Genomic DNA, 23,261 nt, shown 5'->3' with positions numbered 1-23,261 from the left:
CTTAAAAGTTCTCGTTCAACTTTTCCCTTCTATTTATATAACTTTCCTCTTTTCCCTTTCCTCTTGTCATGCAACTTCACTACAAAATCTACCATACCTTGTATTTCCTCATCCAACTACTGTCTTTATTTCCTTGTCCTACCCTTCTCTCCTTACGCTAAGTAAAAACACCCCCTGCTTTCCCTATAACCCCATCCCTGAATCTTACATGCAGATCAACCGCAACTTCCACCAACATGTCATTAGCGGTAGCTTGCAGTTCACCCACTTTCTCCTTAAATGCTAGTTGAACTCCTTTCTTATCCAATTCACCTAACTATATTTACAGCCAAATTTTTAATCCTACCTCTCCACTTTACATTATATATATATATATATATATATATATATATATATATATATATATATATATATATATATATATATATATATATATATATATATATAAAACTTGATTATTTGCTCAATAGTACTGTGCGTTCATACAAAGAATAACAGGACCTCATTTGAACAGCATAGTATCTAACAGATTTTACTCGCAAAAGTTACAATGACATTTTTACAAGCTTTCACGGACTAATCTATTCCCATCGTCCGGTAGACAGACGATGGGGAAAGATTGGTTCAGGAAAGCTTATATCATTTTTTTGGAAGTTTTGTGAATAAAATATAAAATCTCAGTTATACATCATCCTGTTTAAATGTTTTGTGATATAAAATATCAGTTATATATCATCCTGTTTAAATGAAGTATATATATATATATATACATACACAGTATATATATATATATATATACTGTATATATATATATATATATATATATATATATATATATACATATATATATATATATATATATATATATATATATATATATATATATATAAACTATATACAAAAATATATATATTTACTTACAAAAAAATTTTTTGAAAAACTAAATGCAAATTGATGAAAATAAAACAATGTGATGAAAAGCACTTGGGTTCACATCTGGACCGGGATGCACACAAAATTCTCATTCATTGTTAACAGGATATTAATTTTCAAAATTGCATAAAATCCAATAATTAATTTTCTAACAACACTGATGACAGACACACAAACGATGCAGGGCAGACAAAAGACCCAAAAACCACCTCTCTAGCAGACATATAAAGAACCCAAAACGACATGAAACATTTTTACCTATAAGGCTTCTAACACAGATGATACATGCATACATATGCCACGTACCACATTTCAAATAATTAAATCTTCACCTCAACAATTCTGACTTTTTCATTAAATCGCAGATGGAACAGCACACACAACTGTTGGACAGAATATAAAATTTAGGCCAAGGGCCAAGCACTGGGACCTATGAGGTCATTCAACACTGAAACAGAAATTGACAGTAAGAAGATTTGAAAGGTGTGGCAGGAGGAAAACGTCGCTATTGCACTATGTATCAAATCAGGAGAGAGTGGAAAGTACGATGGAAGAAAGAGAATATGAAAGGAGGCACAGTAAAAGGAATGTAAGGGGTAGCAGCTAGGGGACGAAGGGACGCTGCAAAGAACCTTAAGTAATGCCAACAGTGCACCGTACGGCACTAACCCCCTATGAGAACACACAACTGTAACTTGTTCTTAACCCATTAATGCCCACTGTCCCCATTTGAGGACTAAGTAAATCTGCCTATTTTTCTTTATCATAAAAATACATTAGTGATGTGAAACTGGAATAATAATGTTAATGTATGTCTGCTTGACAATTTGAAGCATAATATGTTTTAGGTTCGTAGCCCTGGAGTCAGCATAAATAAAGGAGAACATCTTAGAGTTGAGTAAATTTTTACCATGGCTCTTTTTTGAACAAGTAAATTCACAGGAAGAACTTCACAGGGCAATTTCAAACTTACACTCCATACTCCTTAATGTGTCTATTCTTGGAATATACTACTGCAATGTTGACTGATATCTTTATAAATGAATTATAAACAATAAAACCCTGATCCCCAGTTGAGTACCATGGGCACATCATCTACAATTTTTGTTTTCTTTGATGAGGATATGAAAGAGAGTGGCATTTGTAACATCAAAATTCATGATGTTTTTTCCATACATGCAGCTGTTTTGGAGTATTCTGTTTGATTACAATGGTATTCCCTTTCATTCTTATATATTCAATCAATGGAGCTTTGAACCATATACAAGAAAATCCAGTACCAGGGGGAACAGATGTGATAGATATTACACAGATTCCTCCACCAGTTGACGAGCTAACGGATGAAAGGGATTTTGATGATGATGTTATAGATGATGATTACAGGGACCCTTCATTTCTTCATCCAGAAGTTAGTGGCACTGTAGAACCTCATCAGTGTGATGAAGAAACTGATGAAGCTTCTGACAGAGTAGGAACTCCACCCTCAAAAAAGTTTAGGCTAACATCCCCAAACCAGGCTAAGCTACCACCACCGAAAACAACTAAGCCACCAATTGCATCCTGGCAAAAGGTACCTCCTTCATATTCTTACTTATGGATGACAAGTCAATGAAGAAAAAGAGCTGAGGAACACATGATTACAGATTTGATGAACAAAATGAGGTGTTCCTCGTCAAATGGAACGACAATAGTCTTGTTACCATGGGCAGTAACTTTCAGTTATTACTTCCAATGGAATCTGCTAAGAGGTGGTGCAACAAAGAAAGCAGAGAGATAAATATACCACAGCCTCAGCTTATAATGCAGTACAATAAATACATAAGAGGGTTGATCACCTTGACTGGTTCATTCAAAAATATCATTCAGGTATAAGATTAAAAAAAATGGTATTTCAGTTTGTTTACAAACTGTGCTGACACAGCCATGGTAAATGCATAGTTTCTAAGCAACATTGTCAAACCATCAAATCTCCTAGATTTTAGGCAGTCTGTTGCTAGGTATTATCTTCAATTGTGTTCTGATTTTCTGTCAAAATCATCAGGACGTCCACAACAAAAGCATTTGAAAATCATTTCAGAAATCAGATATGGTACTACATGGCACCATCTCGAGAGGACTGAGATGGAAAACAAAGAAAATGTGCATTCTGCAAGAAAAAATAAGAAAAATGTGCATTCTGCAAGAAAAAAAAATACGAAAACAATGCATGAAATGCAATGCAGGGTTGCATTTTGGAGAATGTACCATCAAATGGCACACTAACTAACTAGTGAGAAAAATCTTGCTGTACAATGTCTGGTTCTTTATAATATCACGAGTGCAAACTATAAAGTTCAGGCAGGTCAGTTTTTGAGTCCGTTTAAGATTCTATGGCTCAAAATCATTAGCGGGCCACATGTGATACGAACTAGCAAACTGAATAGTTTTCACATAAAAAATAAACAAAAAAATTCACACACTATACAGGAAATGCTTTAATACAATAACGAGCTCTTACTTATATTATGAAGTATATGAATAAGCATTTCAGTCCCAATATAATTCACATTCGCGTTTTCAAGTTAACTGCATCGACAAGCACATACATAAATCATATCGACATAAAAGATTCATTAACCAATTTCCCCGTAAGACGAAAAACAACAACGGGAAGAAAGAAAACAACAAGCGCAAAGCAGTAATCATGCAAAATATTCTGATTTTGAAGCAAAAATGAAAAATGGAAAAATGTCGCTTTTTCACACGCACAACCCTGCATATTTTCAAGGCATTCACAAAAGTGCAAAGTCACGAGAGAAAAAAGGCCAGAGTGGATATATATTTCTTTTTTTTTAAACCGTGGGGTGGGGTGTTTCTCTCACTCTTTCTGTGCGTTTGTCTGTCTGTATGACTGTCTGTATGTCTGTGTGTGTGCGTGCATGTGTGTGTGTGTGTGTGTGTGTCTGGGCGCTGTGTTGACGTGCGAAGGGGGCGAGTATTGTGAGTGAGGAGTGTCCCCCGTTGGTCTCCGTTCGCCCTAACATGATTGTCATTCATTTACGCCCCATCGCCCAACAACCCAACGGCAGGACTTCTGCTTCTGCTGTGCTGCTGCTGCTGCTGCTGCTGCTGCCACTACTACTCCTACTGCCACCACTATGCTGTTGCTGCTATTGCTGCGGCTGCTGCTGCTGACATTTTCGAGGTAACATTTCAAATGCTCATCTCTCTCTCTCTCTCTCTCTCTCTCTCTCTCTTACACGCTCGACTTCACATAGCCGGTGTTCTAAGCTCTTTGAGAAATTAAAGGTATTTTGTGATCTTTAATAAAAAAAAATTCTTACAAATCCCTATACTTCACATTTGGAAATATAAAACATCGATGCAATACTTACGAATCAACATGAATCGTTCTGAAAATTACGGTAATAACTTCAGTAAGTACTCATTTAGTGCTACAATATAAACAACAATGGGAACTATAATAATATACTAATCACAATGACTGTACGTATCAAAACTATTCTTAACGACAAAAAGTAAAAATTGCGCCGAAGTTTCTTCGGCGCAATCGAGTTTTCTGTACAGCCGCTGCAGAGTATAATCTATCTTTCGGTGATCTCGGTATAATGCTGTATGAGCCGCGGCCCACGAACTTTAACCACTGCCCGGTGGTGGCCTATCCTATATCGTTGCCAGAAGCATGATTATGGCTAATTTTAACCTTGAATAAAATTTTCTAAAATCTACTGAGGCTAGAGGGCTGCAATTTGGTAGGTTTGATGATTGGAGGGTGGATGATCAACATACCAATTTACAGCCCTCTGACCTCAGTAGTTTTTAAGATCCGAGGGCGGACAGACAAAGTCAGCACAATAGTTTTCTTCTTTTACAGAAAACTAAAACTAGATTTCAACTGTACCTGTTCTTCCGCTGTTACATAATGTAGCTGCACTCAAAATATAATTAGTATGGCACATAACTTGGTAACTTACAAGTCAAAGATTATAACTTTTAAAGCAACTCTTATTTCAACGTTTAAAGTCAAAGATTATCACAAACAATTCCTAGGCAATTAAAATAAGAGGCAATAGATGTGACAGTACGGACAGCAGGGTTTAGGACGCGATCGTCAGAAGGTTTTATTTAGCAAAGTGAAGGGAGTGAAATATAGTAGGGTTTTGGAGGCATGAATTAACAGGGCGGATGTTAGCAATTTGAAGGGCCGAAATATAGTAGGGTTTTGCAAGATTTAAAGGGGTTTTGGGAAAACTGAAGGGTGTGAAAAAATAAAAGTAAGGTTATGGAGTTAATAATTAAAGGTTTTAAGAAAACTGAAGGGAATGAAAATATAGTATGGTTTTGGAGGAGTTGATAATTAAAGGAGTTTTAAGAAAATTGAAGGGAGTGAAAAAATAGTAGGGTTCTGCACGAGTTAATAATTAACGGAGTTTCTAGCAAACTGAATGGGGTGAAAAATATACGGTTTTGGGTGAATTAATTGGAGAAGGGTTTTTTTTTTCAGCGAACTGGAGGGGTGAAATATGGTAGGGTTTTGGAAGAATTAATTATTAGCAAACTGAAGGGAGTGAAATATAGGAGTTTTGGGGGATTAATTAGATGGCGCCTTTTAGCGAATAGAAAATAGTGAAATACCCCACCCTCCAATAAATTAATATAAATCATGATGGATTCTGAAGACCAGCCACTCTACCTGCCATAGTTTATGAGATTAAAAGAAAAACTTCTATGATTTTGGGCTTTAATTGACTTGTGATCTTGAAAATGTCAAAACTGGAAATACTGTGGAAATAAACCCACAAGTGTTGCATCATCGGCATACTGAACAATCTTGTTTTCGAGGCCAACACTAAAAATAACTAGTGGACTACGAACACCACCCTGTGGAACTCCAGAAACAACATTCAAGCATGAGGTTTTGGCCTTCAAACTGACCTGTGACCCTGAAGATGCTCACTTACCCAGCCCAAGGTTTCATTAAAACCAAAGGAAAATAAAATGGCGGCCTATAAAATGACGTGTGAACTGGAAAAAGATGTTAACAGTCAACAAACTGGGGAAAAGTAACCACAAACCTCAAAGTTAACGATCTAGTTTCATAAAAACATAGAAAAATTAAATACTGATCTTTCAACTGATCTATGCCCTTGAAAAATAGGTCAAGATAAAACTAACAGATGGAACAAAAAATACTAATACATGGGAAAATAAATACAAAACTTTGGGCATTAAAATTTACCTATGGCCATGAAAAACCGGTCAAAATAAATAACCATCACAAGGTATCTACTTTGCAAGTTTAATCAAAATCCGAGAAAAATCGACAAGACGACATATAAATATGATAAAATGACACCACCACCTAACACAATATCTATAACACACTTGATTGGTAATAATAGTGCTAAAATAAAAGATAAATTTCCTAATCGTGCTTTGTACAAAAGTCCAATAGTGAAGTTCCATACAGGACAAAATATTGGAATTCCTTGAAAAACAGGCAGATGATGATAAAAATATATGCCTGTACTCGGTTTATCAGGAATGAAATACCCCTGAGTGAAAGGAAAAAGCGGAAAATACTTGTCAAAAGGAGGGATGGGCAATTAATAGCATCGGAAGAAGCAGCAGCATAACACAGGGAACATTTCTGCGAGGCCATGTAGATGAATGATTTCACGGATTTGAAGTGGAACCGATAATAAAGAGGCTACGGATATGGAAAACATATGGCCACGATAGAATCACTACATAAATTTGATTTTAGCTAAAAATGAAATGACGTATAGCATACTAAGTAGAGCGTTTCGCAGAGCATGGGATGAAGAAACAAAGGCAGCAAAGACAGGTGACCTAACTGAATGTGGTAACTAGGCCTACAGAGCCACTGCGCATATGTTGGATAATGTGGTTCGGAATCCACAATAAGCTGTAGGTGCCGTTGCTAAGTAACCAATTGGTTCTTAGCCACGTAAAATAAGTCTAATCCTTCGGGCCAGCCCTAGGAGAGCTGTTAATCAGCTCAGTGGTCTGGTAAAACTAAGGTATACTTAAAACTTTGTGACGAAAATATTCAGTATGCTCATCTCAAACAGGCTGGAGAAATTTACAAAATACTTAAAGAGACGACCAATCTAGTTTACAGAATAGGTAGGATAAAATATTTGAGTTCACGCACTGTACACCAGTGTCTGGAATGTATAAATCCGATTCCGGAAGCATTCGTTCATTATGAAAATGCGTTTCACAGTTCTTCCCCTATCAATCCTTCTGTCATCTATTGCAATTTTCAATCAAATCCCAACTGACATATTTCCTCAGCTAACCCTAAGTTTAATCTAAGGAAACTTTAGAAGTTTCCGTTAAAAATTCTAAAACCTCTGCACTTATCACTAACATTATACACCCATAATTCTTACAGTTCTCTTTTATTCTGTTATTACACGTGAAGCTGCAACCCTAGTTGAAAAGCAGAGTGCTACGAGGACAAGGGCTTCAACAGAGAGAGCAGCGAAGTACAGATAATTGAGAACTGAGAATAACATATGAAAATACCAAACAAACAAGGTTCATAACAATACGAAACTTAATATACTACTATGTAGATTGACTGACTGATTGACTGATTATGAAATTTAGGTGAGTATCGGCCTGTTCAAAAAAAGGGCACTTGTTCCATGTTTAAAATTTTAAATTTACAACGATTAAACTCAAGATGATAAAGTTTTGGGAAGATCTGAATGCAGGCGACGATCAGAATTATGAAGTATCTCACACAGCATGCACAATAAGCTGACTGGACGACGGCACCACATTATCATCAAAATCAGGGATAAAAATTTAATAAGAAGTTCTTGTTCCACAACATAAGATGTGCATCTGCTGCCAAAGACCAAACGTAGGAACAATGTTCAAAGCGTGGAAAAATAGTTAAAACATTTCACCAGGTTTCTAAAAATTCTGATAGGCTTATTCAGTATTTCTAGTTTTTGTGCAACTGAAGACGAGATAGACCAGATATGTTCTTAACGGTGAATCTACGCTAATGAATAACATCAGGCGGAGGACTGCCGTGGACAGAGACAGCCGAACAAAGGTTGTCGAGAGAAAACGGAAATTTCCCATCCTAAATATTACATTAAATAAAATCTTTCTGTGAGTGCGAACACAAACCCCTCCCGGCCACCCACACACAGACACACACAAACACACACACACACACACACACATATATATATTTATATATATATATATAAATATATATATATATATATATAAAATTAATATATATCCATATATATATAAAATTAATTATATTTTTTCTATCACCAAGTTCAAGGTCTCTTGACGTTTGCTAATGAAGGAAGGAAACCAACCAGAAAAATTAAAGAAAAAAAATCACATCTAATCAGTTAATGTTCAGACAAGCAGCTTTAATCATAAATATATTTATATATGTGTGTGCGTGTGCATGTATGTATATGCATATGTATATGTATATGTATATATATATATATATATATATATATATATATATATATATATATATATATATATATATATATATTATATTAATAGATAAAAATATAAGTAAATTATTAAAATGAAAGGAGAATTGTTTTAGAGCAGTAATGCATTCAATCTTCGCTCTAACTTTTGAAGTTCTCATTGCACGACATCCTCAGGAGACTTCCACAGTCCAACGGTGAGAGGAATAAAGGACCTCTCGAGCTGAAAAGTTCGACAACGAGGCATATTTATTGCATACTGGCTGCTGTTCAGCAAATCTGGTTGCTCTCAGCAGGAAAATGGGATCAGCAATCAATTGTGAATGTGAAAGATCTCTTAAAATAAAATTTACGAAAAATTGACAAACTAAAACCCATCCTTCGATGATCCAAGTCGTAACTGCTAATTTTAGGAAACAGAATTATACCACCACGAACCACTCTATCTAAGAGAGACCAATCTCTGAACAGTATTCCAGTAAAGGAGGGACAGATCACCTACAACAGGTTGCATCGATTTTATCATCGTTATAAATATATGGGGCCTTATGTACAATATCTAACTTTCGTTCGGCTTCTGCTGACACTTTCGTTAGACGTTTCACAAAAGTAGGATGAACGTCAGCAAAGTCCCATCCAACTGAGGGAGAGAACAGGGTGGTAAACCTTTACAAGATCTGGTAATCGGCAGTGTTTTTGCTTTCCTGGAGTTCAGCATAATACCCCCACCGATTACACCATTCGCTAATCCACTACGTGTCATGACTGAAACTAAGGGCAGCTTCATTTTTCATAAGTGGAGACTTGATTACACCCACAGTGTTGCATCATCAGCATACTGAACAACCTTGTTTTCCCGGCCAACAACCATAACACTTGTATAAAATAAAAATAACAGTGGACAAAGAACACTAACCAGTGGAACTCCACACACAATAGCTCTTGGTTCACTAAAGATCCCATCCACAGCAACTCGTTCCCGCCTATCTGTAAAGATGGCTTAAAGTAAACCTAAAACATACCCACCCACTCAAAGATTCTGAAGTTTTTAAGTAAGTGCCCTGTGACTTACTAAACCGAAGGTAGCACTAAAATCTATTTGAATTACTCTAAACTCAAAACCCGTATCAAGGTTCTCTTGGAAATGGCATGTGAAATCTAAAATAGCATCTCAGGTGCCTACTACGGGATTCAGAGCCGATGAAATAAGGTTTTTTAGCAACACCTTTTTATCAGAGAATCGGATAAAGGTGAAAGTTGGCAAGTGTATATTTTATAACCCTACCTAATTTTTGCAAGTATTATTTAGTACCTAAGTTCGAAAGTTTTGATATTTATAGAGTAAAATGAAGTCGCCGATGCCAGAACCGAGAAAATCACAGACATGGTTCCTAAAACCATTAGTGACCTAACTTTACAACTTTGACAACTGCATTCTTTTATACTCCTAACTTCTGCAAGTAATGTTACAAAAGTTTACAATTAGACAGTTATATTTTGTAAGGGAAAAAGTAGTTTTAATCTCAAACACTGTCTCTGATTGGCTGATAAGTCAGATCGGTGAACTAGCCTATGTTTCAAGGAACGCAATGCATTCATTTCTCGTTAACGTTACTTGCCTTAACCAGAGAGAATAACCGTGATCTCCATAATTTACTAGGTTATGAAAACGAAAATAAATTGGCATTTTTAAATACTGAAGTTTTGAGTAACAATGGTTTACTTTTATGTTTTTAGAAACCGGACATTAACCGGCTCAGGTACTAATTTTTATAGTTATTGGTGTTTTAATTTTAAATTATATTCCCTTAATACCTTCTTCCACAGGGATTTTGTCTTAATTTCGAGCTGGTCGGAATTTCATAAGGAAGTCATGTTTCTACAAAAATATTTTTTACAAATTATTTTCCCAACAAACAGTTTTTTAAACATTCAAATAAGTTTCTTAACAGCAAAATTATACCCAAGGTAAATTTCCCTACTGTTCCTAGGAAACCATTTTACTCCAATCTTCCTTTTATTCAGAATAATTCTTCCTTTACCCAAATTATACAGCTAATAAAACAACATACCCTGCCTTAAAAGGCCAATTAACAACTACAAACCCCTTGACAATCGGGTCTTCCATCAGATATAAACCTGACCCCTAATGGCATCAAATGCAGTTTATCTATTTAATTGTTCCTGATGTAACGAGGGAAAATATGTTGGAGCCTCTCATAGGCTCCTCAAAGTTTGCACTGATTGCCATAGGGGCGTCAGTTATCGTCCTGGCGTTCGATTTGCATCTCCAAAACATTCTAATACTCGAAAACATGGCAATAAATGTAATTAAACATCAAATACGAACAATTCCAAATTCTCACTAGGGCCTCTTCTCCACAACAGGTCGCGATCTGTGAATCACGTTCTATTGAACAAGTAGTTCCAGAGTTACACAGTCAAACGACCATCACCCGTCTTGGCTTGATCTACGTTTCTTGTGACTATCACTCGTCTTCCCTCCTATTCCTCGAACGGTACTTGACATTTTGTTTCCCTTTCCTAGTTTTTTTTTTTTTAAATGAACTTTTATATCGTATAATGTCATCAGTAGAGTCAGTTTTATATTACTTGATGTTTGTATCTTTCAGCTTGATAATGAAGCTATGTCCCGAAACGTTAAGCAAATAAGAGATGAAATACCGCGAGATGACTACTTCTGATGTCCTTTGCTGTGTGTAGGTAGGTATGTATGTGTGTTTATAATATATGTATGTATGTATGTATGTATGTATGTATATATGTATATATATATATATATATATATATATATATATATATATAAAGTATATATATATATTATATAAAATGTACTACAGGGAAAATGGAACACTGGACTAAATCCTAGCCGGTTTTTCTTTGTATTTAGAACATTTTCAGACGACTAACCAATACTCTTACAAATCTACAATATATATGCTAGGGGAGTAGTACACAAAAGCAACATGCCAAAATAATCGGTGCTATATTTTCTTTTTATCATGTGGAGGCCCTTCGTAATATTTTACACTGGGTAACGATTTAAACAGTGCTTTTTTGTTTCTTGAACGTGGCACAGATTTTGAGCAACGTTGCCAGTTCTTTGAAAGGGGTTTTGTCCAAGCTAAGCTGGCCCAGGGGTATGTACAGGTCAAACGCAGATATATGGAAATGGGTATGGGAATAAAAAAAGCTCTAAACGAAAATATTACAGGATTGTGTAGAGTACTTTAAGCTACAAAAGCATGTACAGAATGAACTGTGAATACTTTTATTTATATAAGTGAAAAAACTGTAGATAAATTTTATTTCTTAAGGGCAGGGAAAGAATGAACCTGCATATATTTATGAGCAGAATTTCTTCAAGGTATCATAATGAATAATCATACAAAAACACATACGTGGGCGCACATACATATACTATATATATATATATATATATATATATATATATATATATATATATATATATATATATATATAATACACACATACACACACACACTATATTATATATATATATATATATATATATATATATATATATATAATATATATATATATATATATATATATATATATATATATATATATATATATATATATATATATATACCTGATGCAGGAGAAAGGTTTTTATGTAAATAGGACAATGTGTATGGAAGCGAACGTTGAGAATGTCAACGCACCAGGAACCAAATCAAATGTACATTGTGATATAGTGGAAAGTTTCGCTCAGGTTTAACCCATAAATATAATGTCTGCGCTATAAAGGTAAGCATGAAAAGAAAGGAGATATACGATACAATGAACTGGTACTTGATCAACAACGGTCTGTGGAACCTTGAACCTAAAAATAAAACTATCCGGAAAAGAACCTCAAAAAATTTGTATACAATGACCAAGAACCAAAAGCAATCACCAGAATTACATGACCTTAAAAAAACTGTGACTGAAAAACATTCAATCACCTCCGCAGGTTGAATGGTTCACAGAATGAACTCAAACTATAAAAGCATGCATGCCTCGATGCTGTCCAGACTTCGACTAGTAATAATAAAATGGAAAAATCCTACATATATTCATGTACAGGTCATGTCCAGTCATTCTCATAGTATAAATTTAGTTTTTTGAAAGTCACTAATGCCGGTAGCTCATATTATCGACCAAACTCTTTCCTAAAGCGGTATAAGTCCTCTACAATAAGAGAAAATTCATACATTAAAAAAAAAATTCTGACAAAACCCTTATAGGTATTGGGAAAGGAAATTTATACAACTCAAATGCCAATACGATATAGATTAGAAAACCAAATATGTCTGGAAATGTAGGTTGATTGGAGATATTCAGTTTATCAGTTTATCGTTTGACTTTGTGCATACTGTAGATTACATATGCTAGTGATTATCCTAATCCCATTGACAAAGGGCAATCTCTGACTTGCGACATTCGACTATCATAATTTTCTTCTTAACTCTTTTGGAATACAGATGAAAAAACTATTATTAATAGGTTAAAAGCTTATCTATATGACAATAGTAGCATCATATGCAAGTTTCTTAACTAAGCGCATGTATTATCGGGACACGTATGGAGGTTGTAAATCACAGAATCGCAATACAAAGTAAAATTAAACGAATAAGCCCTCAAACCTACAACTACCTTCACACGAGTTGAAGAGACGGGTAGAAATAAAAATGGTGAGAAGAACTATAGTTTTCAAATGAAGCTCCAGAAAGTGAAAGAGTAATGATCAATGAAAATATCTATACAAAAATGAGTCACCCCCCTTATTTTTTTGTTGTGCCAATACCTTTCCTACGTCAAAAGGGGAAAAAGGCGACAACAATTCTTGATAGTGCACACAGGAGATCTCAAGCGACACTGGGAAGTAAAGAATTGGCGTTTTTTCCTCAGAGGATATTTTGTCTCCTCCGTCAATCGGGCCTAGAAACCACTGGTGGTTTAAATGTCTGTATATGTACAAAGATACACAAATCTGAAATGAAGGCATGTACAGTATATATATAGTGTAAAATCAGCAATGCTGAATGAAAATATCTCTCATTAAACGATGGATTTCATTGCTGAGGATCTTTTGCCTACTTAGCTGGAGGCCTCGGACTTGACCTCGGAACGCGGTGACTCGGACATGGTCTTGTGTCTTCCCATTACCATTTACCTGCTATGATCCCCGCTGGAATTCCACCTACACTCTCATTCTAAGACTCCATACAAATATAACATAAGCTCAATTTCTTGTTCCCAAGATAACGTGTACCTTAAGGATACCCCAATTCTAACGAACGAGAACCAAAAGCACCTCGCAGGGCCCAACTCTGAAAGTTTTACAGCTGTCACACTTTGTCTCTATCCCTCCATATAAAAGAGTATAATACCGATTTTCTGGATGCCAATTTTGCTCATACTGATACCGTTTGAATTCATTACGATAAACAGATTGACCTTGTGTCATCAATGTTTACTTAAAGAAGTGCATTTTCTTTTAGTAAGCCTAGAATGTGTTTATAATTTTCAAGAACCCCTCAATGAGTTCTTATGAACTTGAAGTCACTACTATTTTGCAGTCCGCCAAAAACTACACCTGATAGGCCTAGTGCCAGAAAGTTTCATGATAGATGAAAACTTCAGCCTCTGTTTACACCGTATAGCTCTATATTCCACGCATTTTATCAATATCATCTGCTGAAATTAATTAAAAATTTATCCCTGGCTGTTGAACAATGTCCAAGTTACACTGATGTCTTACCATTCACTGAATCATACTATCATTTCAACTACTTTCACAAAGCACTAAAATTAATGTCTTGCCATTCAGTGAATCATACTATCAATACTACTTTCACAAAGCACTAATATACGACGTTTGGTTATTAGGGTGAAAAATTAATAACTCATTAATGAACCTTTTTTTGTTTATATAACTTAGCATTTGTGGGTAGGTAGATTTTTTTTTCAAGTACCATTCTACCTGACTATAACCAAAGTTTTGACAGAAAGCTTTTAAGAATCTAATTCGTAATCACTGACTAATCGAAAGTAAATGCATGGTATCCGTTGTTTTAGTCGAGTCCATAGCTGCCGAAGCCAAGGCCGAGTCAGAGAAATCAGGCCAATCGGTCCGAGACCGAATCCTATTCCGACTGTCATGGTCAGTCTGAGGCCAACCATAGAATTCAGTTCCTGAATTTGTCTGAGCCGACAGGTGTGTTCGGAATCCACGTTTTAGACTTCAGTAACTCGAGTCAGTCACTCCGTCATCAACCAAAGGTTCATTAATGAGTTATTAATTCTTCACCCTAATAACCAAACGTCGTATATTAGTGCTTTGTGAAAGCAGTATTGATAGTATGCTTCACTGAATGGTAAGACATCAATTTAACTTGAACATTGTTCAGCAGCCAGGGATAAACTGTCAATTAATTTCAGCAGCTGAAATATGTATATGCACTCTCTCTCTCTCTCTCTCTCTCTCTCTCTCTCTCTCTCTGTATATTAGTGCTTTGTGAAAGCAGTATTGATAGTATGCTTCACTGAATGGTAAGACATCAATTTAACTTGAACATTGTTCAGCAGCCAGGGATAAACTGTCAATTAATTTCAGCAGCTGAAATATGTATATGCACTCTCTCTCTCTCTCTCTCTCTCTCTCTCTCTCTCTCTCTCTCTCTCTCTCTCTATATATATATATATATATATATATATATATATATATATATATATATATATATATATATATATATATATATATATTATATACAGAGCATATACATATTATATTCTTTCTACGTAGTAAAAATAGCTTAAACTACCATCCCAAGCATCTAATAGAAGGTCACAGCCATTTTTTTTAAGAGTACTAATATCAAAATTAGATGTCTCTTGATAACATGGATAACAGACACATTCTGATGTCTTGTTGAGTTCAGCTGTACTCGACATTTCCGTTTATTCTTGGTGTTAGTAACCTTCCATTTTGTAAAGAAAATTCCCACTATTTAGGTCATTTTAATTTAATACTAGTGTACCTAACTTAATACCTATCTGTCTGTCCGTAAATATGTATGCTAACAACAACTTAAAAAACAATAAACTTCGGAAAGGCTATCCAATGTAGCGCAAAATACATGGTACTTATTACTCAGCTTAATAACAAAATACTTTCCATTCAGCTTAAAGTACCATTCCACATATAGAAAATAAATGTGTCCTTAAGTAATGGCATCAATTTTTCAAACTTCCAGTGAACAAACAGTTTCTCATTCTGGACGAGGACACGATCAAACCGACTGTCATTCCTTCTGCGGGAAATGTAGAATCTGACTTTGAGATTCGAGTGAGACCAGACCACTTTAAAAATGATGCAGAATAGCAGAAGGGTCGAGGGTCATCTGGAGTCCTAAGGTGTTGCTTGTGAGTGACCTTGGCGTAAGGTAGTTACGTGATGTGTGTTGTGGGTGGGCTTCGGAGAATAAAAGGCAACATGGGCGTGGATTATCCTCTCTGTGGGACGTAAGGGCAACATGACACAGCTCTTCCCCGGATGAGTTTCAGAAGGGGGCTCTGTATCTCTCCCTCTCCATGGAAGATTGGAAGGATAGGGGATGAGGGGACTAGCAAAAGGAGGGGCAAGGGGTCTGGGGAGTGGACGGGAGAGGAGAGCAAGTGTGGAGGGGCGGCGCCCTTTGGGGTAACGCCGCCCAGATCATGCATACGCAATGAGGCCAGCGCCGCTTCTGGTAATATTGCTCTCAAGTGTTTTCATGTTCGAATTCCAACTCCGCTGCGCCATCGACCTCCCGCTTGGCTTTTTTTTTTTTTTTTCCTCTTTCACTCTTTCTCTTTTCTTATATTATTTCCCTTGTGGATTACGGTCTCTGTCTGGATGACTCTCGTCCCTGCTCTTTGATTCACTTCGCTTTCTCTGAACATAATCTTTTGCCGAACAATGCGAAAGGATACTGTCGATTCCCTCTTTTCTAAAACCAATAAATAAAAGAAAGGCAACGAAACACGAGTGTGGCTGTAGGTAGAAAGGTTTGACTAGAGGGGAGAAAGGCACGGGGTGTAAGGGAAAGCGAGTGGGAGAGGAGAGGGGTTGAGGGGAGCCCTAGGGCTGAGAACGAGTCCCTCTCCCCTCTCAGTTTATCTTGACGATTGATGATACCAATTTGGCCGCCATTAGGAAAAACCGTCGACACGGGACGACCCAACCGACTCTAACGGTCGATGGCGGCGGATGAATACCGACTACTCTCACCTTTACCATTTGGAGCCACGGTGGCTGCTGGGACTGGCTCTTATATATCAAAAAAGGAAGAAAATGATTCGTAGTGACGGTACTCACGAATTGCCAGTTCCAAACTTGCCTACTGCTCCCGGCTTTTTGAGGTTGATATCAAAGCACGAAATCTACTCTCACTACTGAACTCAAAATGCACAAAGTAACCACTGATCCATAAAATGTTCTTTCCAAACAACTGCTAGCACGAAAAAATCAAGATGTTGAAAGCCAGTTACACGGGATGTATTTAACGCACCAAATACTAAACTCAAAATTATAATGAATCTTGCCATACACATGAAGGTATTACGAATTAATAATTACAACTGTATACTTTACAGCATAAAAGACCTTCCACCAAACTATTGAAACAAATCCAACTAACGAGAATATAAAAAAAAAGTAGATACTCAAAAGGAAAAGAACAGAAAAAAGAAAATATCAATAAGTAAAAGTATCAATGATGTATCAACCCTTTCCCATATACATCAACTTGACTTATTATTGTCTGAGTAAGTCTTGGCATACTTAATTTTATCTCATGTATGCAGTCTCGATGGAGTTATGATCATCAAAACTGGTGTCGCAATATCTACGTTACTGACGTCGTAAGGATATTGAATAGGAAACAAAACAAAATTAGTTTAAAAGGAAAGATTCATATGATATATATATTTATATATATACATATATACACATATACATTATATATATACATATATGTATATATAATTATATATTTATAACCATAATGTAAATACCTAAAGTATATACTGTATATCCAAATTTAGATCATATATGTACAGTATATTATACTGTACATAGATGATCTAAATTTTCCTGAGGAGGTCTGCCTCCTTAATGAAAATACATAACAGTTCTATGTAACACACTACTCTGAGAAGCTTAGCAAGTATAAAATGTCCACCCCTGTCAGGTCCCCAAGAGAGAAACATATGTCTTAGATCCCGAGGGCTGGGACACTGACTGATTGATTAAATGTCCCCTGGCATCGAGACATTTACGGCCAATGACGCAGATATCATTTGTTGAGAATGACGAAATTAGATAAAACCTATGGACATAATTGCTAGATTATACACACACACACACACACACACACACACACACACACACACACACAATATATATATATATATATATATATATATATATATATATATATATATATATATATATATATATATATATATATATATATATATATTATATATATATATATAATAATTAAATCTATAAGTTTTGCAAAGACCTGCTTCTGATACAAATCTAAAAGTGTTACTGGCATCACAAACAATTTCTTCTGCGATGACTCTGGCTAGAATGTACCGGCCATTCTCGTCTCGGGCCTCGAAGAAGACTTCTCTTCGGGGCCCGAAGACTATAGGGCATTCAATTAGCTTCACAGTTTTCCCCAACTGTATTCCAGCGATCCTGCAAAATATTCCTAACAAGTGATCTGATATCTGGTATATCAGATAAGATGTCATCGTATGGAAGTCTATCCTTCCTTAGATGCAAAACAGCCACGGCTTCTTTTGCTAGTTTGTCAGCCTTTCATTACATGTGCTGGTACCATCAAAATGTTACTTGTACTCCTCTGCAATTAATTAAATAAAGCCGCTACTGAGTTGTTAAAACCAATGGGATATTAGAGTTATACTTTGTACAATACTTTTCGAGTCACTATTAAATAATATAATTTCCTTTATCAACAGTTGCTATTCTCTCAACACAAGTTAAAATTCCAGTAAAAACAAACGTCATGACATGTAGTGTATTTCTACAGTAAAAATCATTACTATATACTCCAATTCCAAAGCCAGCACTGGATTTGAAGCCGTCAGTAAATATAAAAGTTGAATGTTTATGTTTTTCAGCCTATTCCATAAAAATCTACAGGGTTTCCACCTCTTGTCATATTACTTTTGGTGCAAATAAAGTAAAGGCAAAATATTATGTCGGTTTGCCTCCATGGAAGAGGGGTTGTTATTTTGAATGGAAGCACTTCATTCCTGGTAATATGAAGATTATTCAAAGTTTGTTTTACCCTATATCTTTAAGGTTGTGGAGAGTATGGTGTGACTCACAGTACCTAAAATACTTTTTGCTGTTAGCAGTCTGAAACGTTTGAGATAGTCTTTGAAATCTGCACCAATATCATGCAATGGAAGACTGACGATGAAAGGTCGAAAGATAGTTCCCCTGCATCTACCAAAAGGTTTGGAACAGGTGATGTTCTAATTCCAGCATGGTGGACAGAGTCTAACATCTTGAAACGACTGGTAGGGCTGATGAATATATTTCACAACCATTGCTCAATTTTTTTAAAGACGAGGGTTTTATATAATTTTAAAAGCATTTTGTCATCAGCACCCCATGATGTGTGTGCCAGTACTTTCAAAATATTCAAGGCATCCAGACACCTAACTCTGAGGTCTTTCAAATGAGGAACCCACGCCATCCTACGGTCAAAAGTTAATCTTTAGAACTGTGTTGCTTTTACGCATGAGATTCACTGGCCATTGATGAATACATCTGGGTCTGGATGTATCCACGAATACGACAAAAAGTGCATTAAAAGTTTTACAAGAGGAAAATTTAAAACCATTCAGTTCTGCACACCATATAATTTTATCCACTACCAGCTGAAGTTTCCTGTTAACCACTGCCATTCGTTTTCCAGCAAATGATTTGGACAAGTCATCTATGAAAAAAAGTGTGGATAAATTGTCATGGGGGATCACAGAAGATATCCCATTCATGGGTAAGGCAAATAACGTCACACTCAGCACACTACCCTGGCCGACTCCTCTTTGCTGGCATTTTCTCTCAGATAGGGTGTCGCCTAATCTGACTTGAATAAATCGACGTGCTAAAAATACCTGGATGAACAAAGCAATTCCCCTCTCAAACCTGATTCATATATACTTTTAAGTATACCATGCCTTTAAGCAGTGTCCTTTTCGAGGTCAAAAAACACGAGTCACATGCTGTTGCTGAGATGCAATGCTTCACGCACAGAGGACTCAATTATTATTATTATTATTAAAAAATTTTAACCAGACCACTGAGCTGACTATCAGTTCTCATAGGGCTGGCCCGAAGGATTTGGATCAAATGACAAAGTCTAGGCTAGAAGCCTAGCACCGGGACCAAATAGGTCACTCGATATGGTAATGAATGAATCTAGTTTCGGTTGAGCGACCGTAAGTGTTTCGATCGCAGATTAGGAGTATTAAGCTGTGGATCTGCGTATCATCTTGTGTGCGTAGCAGCCCTCACTACTTCGATATCAACATCTTTTGAAACGGGCCCGTCACTTGCTCTCGCCTCGTTACCCCAGAATTATGCTACCATTCTTCAGATGTGTTTTATTTTGTAAATATAATGAATTAAGTTCAATCCCATAGTTTGTATAATCACTTCCCTCTTGAAGTAGGCCTTCAGCCGTATTTTGTTGTTTTTAATTTTAGCTGTCCTCAAGGCCAGAGTCCAGATTTTTGTGGTAATTAAGGTACGTTGCGTATCATCGGAGTATACCCCATTTATCTAGCAAGACTCCAGCTTTAAAATTACAACAATATATTATGTAAGTTACGCGTCATCCTAGTATACCCCATTTATCTAGAAAGACCCCAGCTTTAAAATTACAAATATATACAGTATATATACATACATACATATATATATATATATATATATATATATATATATATATATATATATATATATATATATATATATATATATATATTATATACATGTGAATACATGTGGGGTCCTGAGTTCATTGGTGCAAGATACATAGATTATATAAATATAAATATAATTATAAATATATACATATATATACATATGGCAACAATGATATATATATTAAGCCTAGGATCTTGAAAAGGTTGGTAAATCAGTCTACAAGATACTAACTACATGACCAGAAATGTTCTGCTGTCGAAGAGGCACAAACAACATAGTACTTTTCCACTTACCAGTTTCCAGTTAAGATATTTCCTAAATCGACTTAACAAACCTATTAACATGGAGGGTACAGTTTAGCCACCTTGGCAAATTCATTTTGACGTATGCCAATTCCATGTGTGTTTAACCTGACACCAAGTGATAAATCAAAACTTAAATATTTCAAATTCACCTCAATAGATTCTCAATCGAATAAAACGAAGCGTTACAATAAGCAATACTGTATTTCATTTATCACCTCTAAAGCAAGCTGAATTGTACTGACTCACATTGTAAAATATTAGCAAGAAAATTGCTCAATGTAAGGCAGCCTAATGCAGTGTCTAAGGTTTAGCCAATAAACATTCATTTTAAGCACTGAGTATAAATCTCTAACTCCTTGGTCCTCCTACAATCTGAACTGAAGAGAAAATTGGGTACTCACCACCGGAATGCCACCTTTTCTGAAGAGTGAATCAGACTGGTATAATGCTTCTTCACTTGCAATCTGAAATTGTCACTTTAAATTAACTAAGGATGGAAATTTTGAGGGAATTTGGTGGCCATTAATAAACTAATTCAATAAAAAAAAGCCCTATACATAACAGACTCCCTAGATTGTTATTAATAAGATAAGATAGTTTAACCAGACCACTCAGCTGACTATCAGCTCTTGGTCTGAAGGATTAGGATGAAATACCAGGTCTAGGCCTAAAACTGGGACCCAATAGGTCATTCGCACGATGATGAATAAATGAAAATGAAGTTTAAAAGAAAGAACTGTAAAATGAATATGCTTTTACACTGATGCACATGCATACGATAAATACATTTGCTCATTTCCATACCTAACAAAAAAATTAAAGATTAAAAAGAATAAAATAAAATTTTTCAAAAAAATTTAAAATTAAAATTCAGGATAGAATACATATATTTTTTTAATTCATTAAAAGTTCTACAGGCTTCTGTATTTTTATTATTTGCTTGGTTTTATATTTTGTCTATTTAGTTACACTTCTTCATGAATGTTAAAATTGGGATGACAAATTGTACAAGATTCTAACAAAATTTCCTCCATCGATTTCTTTCCAAAGGTTGATACTTACTGTTGATTATATTTTGGACAGTCACACAACACATTTTTGACTGTTATCAACACTTTGAATTCTGGGCATTTGAGAGGAGGGCCACATGGACAGTTCATCAAGCGTCCATGTGTCAAACAAGTGTGGCCTATTTGCAGACACATCAGAATTACTTGTGTGCGTCTCTCTCTCTGACATGATGAGCTCCATTTTTCAACACTGGATTTTGTCTGTTTCAATTTATTATTTATAGGTTCCTCGTTCCATATATTTTGCCATTTATTTACACCGGTTGTTTTTATATCTCTTATGTAATCACTAATTGGGATTTTTACATTTGCTCTTGCCACGTGGACTGCTTCTTTAGCTGCTTTATCACCTTCTTCATTTCCTTTAATCCCTGCCCAATATATTTCAATATTTTTTCCATTATTATACAATTTATGGAGTTCATATTTAATTTCCTGTACAATATCATTTTTTGAGTAGTAACCTTGAACAGCTTCTATAGCGCTTCTTGAGTCGCTAAAAATAACAAAATTATTGAATGATATTTGCTTTATAAATTTGATGGCTACTGCGATAGCACACAACTCTGCTGTGAAGACAGGCATAATCATGCCTGTCTTCACAGGCAAAGATAACTGTTATGACTTGTTCTGGGATATAGCTGCATATCCTACTCCATGTTGTGATCTAGACCCATCTGTGTAACTCGTGTAATGTGAACGTTTTTGTCTTATATGATCTATGGTTTTTTGTCTATGGTGTTCTGGGGTATGTGAAGAACATTTTGAGAAACATTGCAACTGTGTGCAAGCCTCCGGATCATCTGAAGCTTGTCCAGGCAAGAGCGGACACCTTTGTTGGTATCTCTTGAGGGCGACTGACTGAGAAGAAACGGCTGGGGAAGGAACCTGGAGGGTTCACCAACAACCGCTGCAGATTCGGGAGATATTCTACGTAGAACAGAATGGGGTTATGAGGGTCCTCATAGCGTTACAATAACCCTGAAACTTATTTAGGGCTTCCCTGAACCACAAAAATGTGTAAGGTGAGGAGGACAAAGAAGGATCAGTCTGTATATGGCAACTGTTGCCCATATTAGAGGGTTTGGGACTGGAGAATCCAAGTGAAGGGGCGAAGGGTCCTTGCGGTGAGAGACAGGCCCAAAGTCGTATCGCCCCATAGAGTCCACAGATCCCGAGAGACCAAGGGAACAGAACTTATATCTGGCAAACTTAAAAAGGGCTGCCAAGTCCATAACTGACCAATATCCGGGCACAGCAAAAAACAGAGGTCTAGTTCAAAACCAGGCTGTGACCAACTCTATAGGTTTTAAACAATCCTCTGAAAAGAGAAAAATTAGCCCGTGAGTGGGCGTTAGGTACTCAGCAGTGGAATGTTTATGTTTATGTAACTAGTACC

At 35.9% G+C, this 23,261-nt stretch overlaps 1 long non-coding RNA gene across 1 annotated transcript in view; it reads right to left on the bottom strand.

Annotated features, from left to right (window-relative positions):
* LOC136848995 (uncharacterized) overlaps positions 1–23,261 on the bottom strand; it is a 360,950-nt gene that overhangs the window by 334,545 nt on the left and 3,144 nt on the right. The window contains exon 2 of the long non-coding RNA XR_010856191.1: positions 21,194–21,256. This is a non-coding gene — a long non-coding RNA (uncharacterized lncRNA). The remainder of the gene's footprint in view (positions 1–21,193; positions 21,257–23,261) is intronic.

This window comes from Macrobrachium rosenbergii, chromosome 20 (genome assembly GCF_040412425.1).
Source record: "Macrobrachium rosenbergii isolate ZJJX-2024 chromosome 20, ASM4041242v1, whole genome shotgun sequence".
Taxonomy (NCBI): Eukaryota; Metazoa; Arthropoda; class Malacostraca; order Decapoda; family Palaemonidae; genus Macrobrachium; species Macrobrachium rosenbergii.
This window is presented reverse-complemented; position numbering and strand designations above follow the sequence as displayed.